The sequence below is a fragment of the Hyperolius riggenbachi genome, chromosome 4, assembly GCF_040937935.1.
Source record: "Hyperolius riggenbachi isolate aHypRig1 chromosome 4, aHypRig1.pri, whole genome shotgun sequence".
In the NCBI taxonomy this organism is placed as follows: Eukaryota; Metazoa; Chordata; class Amphibia; order Anura; family Hyperoliidae; genus Hyperolius; species Hyperolius riggenbachi.
In genome coordinates, this window is record NC_090649.1 from 299565701 (window position 1) to 299573606 (window position 7906).

The window sequence follows — 7906 nt, forward strand, 5'->3', positions numbered from 1 at the left end:
TACAATAACCTTAGGGGCTCTATGGAACCTAGAGATATTATTACATAATGTAATGCACTATACTTGGATCAGGATTTTATATATATTATTTATGATAATCTATTTTTGTTGGTTATTACATAGGTTTTTGTTTTTTGTTTTTATGTTTCAGTTGCTCCTGCCTGTATGTTTTTTGCCTGAGGAAGCGGGCTTGAGACCCATGAAACGTGTTGCAAACTGTTTTTATTAGGAGTACTGATTACATTTGTGCATTTTATATTACACTGGAATCAGTGCTTGTGTTTTTGTTGGGCGAGCAAGTCCACCATTGCCACCCACAATTTTATTGTTTTTAATTGGTACTGTTTTTACTCTATTGGTGCCTCTGTATACTATAGTACATGATGATGATGATGATGATGATGATACTGCCATGGATGTCACGTGGGTTCCTAATAGACAAGATGAACAGGGGGACAGTTCAGAGGGGGAGTCAGAGAGGAGTAGGAGGAAACGAGTTGCTGAAAGAAGCAGGGGGAGCTCGTCATCATCAGAAACAGCTGGTGGCAGTGTCCGGCGGCATGTATCACCACCTATGGACAGCCAGCCAACATGCTCTTCAAGGTCAGCTGCTGACACCACCACCAAAGTGCCATCATTCCAGGGCTCAGTGGAGTGGAGGTGTTTTTTCTGTGTCTGCCTCAGATGAGAGCAATGCCTTCTGTACTATCTGCAATCAAAGATTGAGTCGTGGAAAGACCAAGACCCGCGTAGGGACAACTGCCTTATGAAGGCACATGGAGAAAAAGCACAAACGGCAATGGGAAGACCACCTGAGGAAAAGCAGCAAACAAAGGCAAAGCCACCCTCCGCCTCCTCTTCCTCCTTCAGGTGCAGCATCTTCTTCAGCCGCTTTATCCCTTGAACCTTCACAGCCACCCTCCTCCACTCCACCTCTCACCTTGAGCGGTTCCTGCTCCTCTGCCTACAGCAGCAGCCAGGTGTCCGTGAAGGAAATCTTTGAGCGGAAAAAGCCAATGTTTGCCAGTCACGACCTTGCCCAGCGTCTGACCGCTGGCTTGGCAGAACTGTTATCTCACCAGTTGTTACCATACCGGCTGGTGAACTCTGAGGCCTTCTGAAAAATTGTGATGATTGGGACACCGCAGTGGAAGATACCAGGCCGCAATTACTTTTCTCAAAAGGCGATACCCAAACTGTACCATGATGTAGAAAGGCAAGTGGTGTCATCTCTGGCACACAGCGTTGGGTCAAGGGTCAATCTGACTACGGATGCCTGGTTTGCCAAGCACGGTCAGGGCAGGTACATTACTTATACGGCACATTGGGTCAACCTAGTGACTGCTGGCAAGCAGGGAGTACGTGGCTGTGCAGCGGACTTAGTTGTGACACCTCCGCGGGTTGCAGGCAGGCCTGCTGCCACCTCCTCTCCTTCTCCTCCTACTCCTCCTGCTACATCCTCTCCTCTCCAACTACATGCCACTAGCTCCCCAGGGCCTATGCTGCATGCCAAGTACGATGGTGTCACGCCATCCTGGACATATCTTGCCTCAAAGCCAAGAGTCACACTGGAGCAGCTCTCCTGGCTGCTCTGAACAAACAGGTAGATCAGTGGCTGACCCAACACCAACTGGAGATCAGCAACATGGTGTGTGACAACGGCAGAAATCTCATTTCGGCTTTGAGTTTGGGAAAGTTGACACATGTACCCTGCATGGCACATGTGCTCAATCTCATAATACAAAGATTTGTGTGCAAGTACCCAGGCTTACAGGAGGTCCTGAATCAGTCCAGGAAGGTATGTGGGCATTTCAGGCGGTCCTACAGGGCCATAGCGCGCTTGGCCGATATTCAGCGGAAAAACAACTTGCCGGTGAGGTGCTTGATTTGCAATAGCCTGACTGGCTGGAATTCAATGCTCCTGACGTTTGACAGCCTGCTACAACAGGAGAAAGCCGTCAAACACGATCTATACAACTACAGTGAAAGGTCATGCTGTGGGGAGCTGGGGATGTTCTGGCCGAAGTACTGGACACTCATGCGTAATGCCTGCAGGCTCATGCGTCCGTTTGAGGAGGTGACAAACCTGGTGAGTTGCAGTGAAGGCAACATCAGCGACTTGATCCCATATGCTTTCTTCCTGGAGCGTGCCGTGCGTAGAGTGGTGCATCAAGCTGTAGAGGAGCGTGACCAGGAACAGGAGGAGGAGGAAGAGTTTTTGGAAACATCGCCTGCGGCATAATCAACACCTGTGGCATCACAGAGGAGGGGGAGGAGGAGGAGTCATCTGGGGAAGAGGAGTCAGATGAGTAAGGTGGTTTTTTTGAGGAGGAGGCGGAAGAACAACTGCAGCAGGCGTCGCAGGGGGCTTGTGCTACTCACCTTTCCCGTGGTATTGTTCGTGGCTGGGGGGAGGAGGATAACTTACCTGACATCACTGAGGAAGAGCAAGACGAGATGGCTAGTATGGCAGCATCTGACTTTGTGCAGATATCGTCTTTCATGCTGTCCAGCCTGTTGCGGGACCCCCGTATAAAAAAACTTAAAGGAAATGACTATTACTGGGTGGCAACACTACTAGACCCTTGGTATAAGCACAAAGTGTCAGAGATGTTTCCAAGTCACTAGAGATTCCCCAGTGAATGGTTTCCGGCAAACTACCGGGGTTCGCGATTGCGGAGAACCGCAAACTTTTCTGGAAGTTTGGTTTGCCCCCATAGTGCATCATGAGGGCCAACTTTGACCCTCTACATCACAGTCAGCAGGCACATTGTAGCCAATCAGGATACACTCCCTCCTGGAGCCACTCCCCCCCTTATAAAAGGCAGGCAGCGTCAGGCTTTTCACTCACTCATGTGCCTGCATTAATTAGAGAAAGGAGAGCTGTTGTGCAGAGACTTATAGGGAAAGCTTTGTTAGGCTCTTGTAGGCTTGTTAGCTTGCTCCTTGCTGATTCTTATTGCTAAAAAAGCACCCCTCAACAGCTCTTTAGATAGCTAATCTTGTTCTTGTGAACTATTTTTTGTTTGTTTGTGTGACCCACTTGCATTATATACAGCCCTGTCAGTCGCAGCTGGCCTTTGGCCCCTTGGTGGTATAATTACTGCTGTGCCAGGTGCACATTATAATACCCATCACTGCATATACCTACTATCTGTTGTTCACTTCAGTGCACCCACCTACCTATGTGAGCGCACACAGTGTCACTGTGCCTGCCCGGTACCTGTCTGTGTGGGACAGGTGCACATTGCAATACCCATCACTGCATACACCTACCTGTTGTGCACTTCAGTGGACCCACCTACCTACGTGAGCGCACACAGTGTCACTGTGCCTGTGTGTGTGTGTGTGTGTGTGTGTGTGTGTGTGTGTGTGTGTGTGTGTGTGTGTGTGAGACAGGTGCACATTGTAATACTCATCACTGCATATACCTACCTGTTGTTCACAGTGCACCCAGCTACCTACGTGAGCGCACACAGTGTTACTGTGCCTGTCTGGTACCTGTCTGTGTGTCACAGGTGCACATTGTAATACCCATCACTGCATATACCTACTACCTGTTGTTCACTTCAGTGCACCCACCTATCTACGTGAGCGCATGCAGTGTCACTGTGCCTGTCTGGTACCTGTGTGTGTGTGACAGGTGCACATTATAATACCCATCACTGCATATAACTACCTGTTGTTCACAGTGCACCCACCTACGTACGTGAGCGCACGCAGTGTCACTGTGCCTGTCCGGTACCTGTCTGTGTGGGACAGGTGCACATTGTAATTCCCATCACTGCATATACCTACCTGTTGTTCACAGTGCACCCACCTAGCTACGTGAGTGCATGCAGTGTCACTGTGCCTGTCCGTAAACTGTCTGTGTATGACAGGTGCACATTGTAATACCCATCACTGCATATACCTACTTGTCTTGTTCAGTGCACCCACCTACCTACATGAGTGCATGCAGTGTCACTGTACCTGCTTGGTACCTGTGTGTGTGTGACAGGTGCACATTTGTAATACCCATCACTGCGAATACCTACCTGTTGTGTTCAGTGCACCCACTTACCTACGTGAGTGCACAAAGTGTGCTATACCACTCTGTGCTTACATGTTAACTGCACCTGTATGACTGCACATTGTATTACTCAAGTCAGTGCATACCTTTCACTTCATCCCCCCTATATGGACAAAACGGACAAAACAGGTAGAGGCAGAGGTAGAGGCAGACCCAGAGTAAGGCCACCCAGCAGGTCTGTGCGAGGTCGTGCTTATGTGATTTCATGCAGCCCTGGACCAAAGTACAGTGCTCAGAAGAAGGCACGTCCCTTCAACTTCCAAGATTATCAGGACGTGGTTGACTATTTAACACAGCACACCTCATCTTCTGCAGCCACCAGCGCTACTCCAAGTACCACATCCACTACATTTGACAGTTCGCAGAAGTTATGTGGTGGGGGAATCACTGATGCACAGCCATTATTGTTACAACCAGATGAAGGCGCTAAGCAAGTTAAACTACCTTATATGTCTGAGTTAGGCGACACTATGAACGTAACGTGTGAGGAGGAGGAGGATGAAATACCTGCTGTTGGTGCAGTTTTGGAGGTGTCTGAGGCAAGCAAAGCTGGGCAGGATGATTATGATGATGACGATTATACGGATGCCACGTATGTTCCCAATAGAGGAGATGAACAGGGGGACAGTTCAGAGGGGGAGTCAGAGAGGAGTAGGAAGAGATGAGTTCCTGAAAGAAGCAGGGGGAGCTCCTTCATCAGAAACAGCTGGAGGCAGTGTCCGGCGCCATGTATCGCCACCTGTGGACAGCCAGCCAACATGCCCTTCAACGTCAGCTGCTGATGCCACCATAGTGCCATCACCCAATGGGGGCTCAGCGGTTTGGACATTTTTTTTTGTTATACTATTTTTTTATTTTCAACAAGAAAAAACTTCCAGTGTACATCATATACTTTTCATAATATAAATAATTGAACAGGTTGTACATTTGTTGAGAAAATATATAACAATTGAACATTGCTTAAAGAAGTGAAGCAGGATCCATCAGGAGCAGAGGAAAGTTATTCTCGAAAGGATCTGAAGGAAATGTTCCTTATAGAGGGTCCAGGAAAGTTTTATGGTCCTTAAGATAGGCTATTAAACCTGGAGTACTATTTTGCTTGGTATAATAGATCCCGTAGTGTTTACTCTTACAAGTTTTATCATCTATGTCGGATCCTGTAATCAGAAGCATCAAACTTATTCTTATCAACTTGACCTACTATGGAGTGTAGGCCTAACTATAGTGAGAAAGAAAGGGAGGAAAGAAAGAAAAGAGAGCGGTTCCTACTGTCTTATATAGGTATAGGTCATCCAAGGTTACCTGTAGTTATTTTGGAAAGCTGTATTAGATGTTAGAGTTGTGTTATGCCGGGGTCTAAACATCAATAAGTAAGATGGGGAAATGTCTCTTTATATAGTTTATAATCAATGTAAGGGTTTGTTAGAAATAGTTTCTGGTAATCAAGGGGGTTGGTAAACAGGCGAGGAATAGGGCCATGAGTCCCAGATTCTGTGGAAGCTATTTTCTGCATCTCTTAGTGAAGCGGTTAGTTGTTCCATGGACCTGGTCCAGTTAACTTTCAAAATAACTTCAGAGATATCTGGTGGAGCTATGTTTTTCCATGCCGAAGCTATGGTTATTCTAGTGGCCGTAAGTATGTGATTGACTAGCCGATTTGTATGTTTGTTCACTTTCGTGAGTGGCTTGCCTAATAACATGTGAAGGGGATTGAGCGGGACTTGTGTGCCAGTAGTGGAAGCAATAAGACCTTGGACCTTGGTCCATAGAGGAGTGAGCATGGGACAATACCAGAAGATGTGTTCCAGGGTGCCCTTTTCATTACAGCCCCTCCAGCAGAGATCTGAAGTGCCCGGGTAAATCTTTGATAGTCTTTCTGGGGTAAGATACCTTCGAAAGATGATTTTATATATATTCTCTCTGATTTGGATACACCCGGAAGAATGTTTGGCATTTTCCCATATCTCATACCATTCTTCAATGGAGACAGAGGAGGGAAGTACATTTGACCATTTAGTCATATAGGGGTGATTTGGGATGCAGGAACCTGACTTAGTGAGAAGTAGTCCATAAATCTGTGAAATCAGGCCCTTTTGGTGTCCCTTGTGATTACATAATTGTTCAAAGGGTGATGGAATAAAGGATGAAGGTGGTTTGGGGATAAGCGAATGAATAAAGTGGGTAATTTGATTAAATTCTAAGATTAGTTTAGTAGTAAGAGGGTTTTTTTCTTCTATCTGTGATTTAGTGTAGACCTTACCTGTGAGGGGGTGTATCCAGTTACTCAGGTTGAAAAAACCTAGATTAAACCATGTAGACATAAATGATTCAGATAAACCTGGTTGAAAGTAAGGGTTTCCCAGTATCGGGAGCAGCGGTGAAGGAGAGGATTTCAACTTGGCCATGTTAGCGGTTAATCGCCATACGTGAAGCGTAAACTTGATCGTTGGGAGAATTTGTTGTGTGGGGATTTTAATTGGTTGATGAGCCCATATTAAAGATGCTAGTGAAACAGGGAGCATGCTGGTTGCCTCTATGAGACCCCATTTTGTGTAAACCCTTAGGCTAGACCATTCCCCCAACTGGCGAAGATGTGCTGCGTAGTAGTAGTATCGCAGATTTGGGAGTCCAAGACCACCTTGTTCCCTAGAAGAGAGAAGACATATTCTTATGTACTCTTGGTCTCTTATGATTCCACACAAATTGTAAGAAAGCTGATTGAAGGATCGCCAGTTGGGAGGATGGGACCAGTACTGGGAGGGTTTCGAATAAGTATAGTAGGCGTGGTAGAACGTTCATTTTTAAAGCGTATATTCGGCCCAGCCATGAAATCTTATATGCTGTCCACTTGTGTAAATCTTGTAGAATTTTTTGGATAAGGGTCGGGAAGTTACTTTTATATAAAGTATTATAGGTGGATGTAAGTTGAATTCCTAGATATTTTATGGAGTGGGTCTGCCATTTATAGGGGAAGTGTATTTTTAAAGAGGCTAATATATTGGGAGGGATTTTATGGGCAAGGCTTCTGTTTTATCTTGGTTTAATTTAAACCCAGATATAGATTCGTATATATTCAGAGTGTTATGTAAAGCTGGAAGTGATATCAGGGGTTCCGAGATGGTAAGTAAAATGTCATCTGCGAATAACGATACTTTATATTCATGTTTGCCGTGAGAAACTCCTTTTATGTTATTGTTTTGTCGAATTGCTGCTGCCAAGGGTTCGATGCTCAGGGCGAAGAGAAGTGGAGATAAGGGACAGCTTTGTCTCGTACCATTATGGATTTGGAAAGGAGTGGGGGAGGCAAAGGGAAGTTTAATTGAGGCTGATGGGGTAGAATATAAGAATCTGATTATATGTAGGAAAGAACCTACAAAGCCTTGATGTTATAGCACCTGGAGAAGAAAGGGCCAGTATAGTCTATCAAAGGCCTTCTCTGCATCCAAACTTAGAAGCAGAGAAGGCCTTCCCATCTTGTTCATCAATGATATCAGATTTATGGCTCTGCGAGTATTATCTCCTGCTTGTCGATTTAATATGAAGCCTACCTGGTCGTTATTAATAAGCCTGGTTAGAATAGGGTTAAGGCGGTTGGCTATTGTTTTTGTAATAATTTTTAAATCTGAGTTAAGAAGGGATATGGGACGATAGCTCTGAGGTAGTTAAGGGTCTTTCCCTTCCTTGGGGATGACAGTAATTAGTGAGTTTAAAAGGGAATTTGGTGGGTTGTCCCCGTTCATAATTTTGTTAGCTAAAGTCACCAAGTGTAGAATGAGAATTGACTGAAAATGCTTATAGTATGAGTAGGGCAGGCCATCTGGACCAGGGGATTTA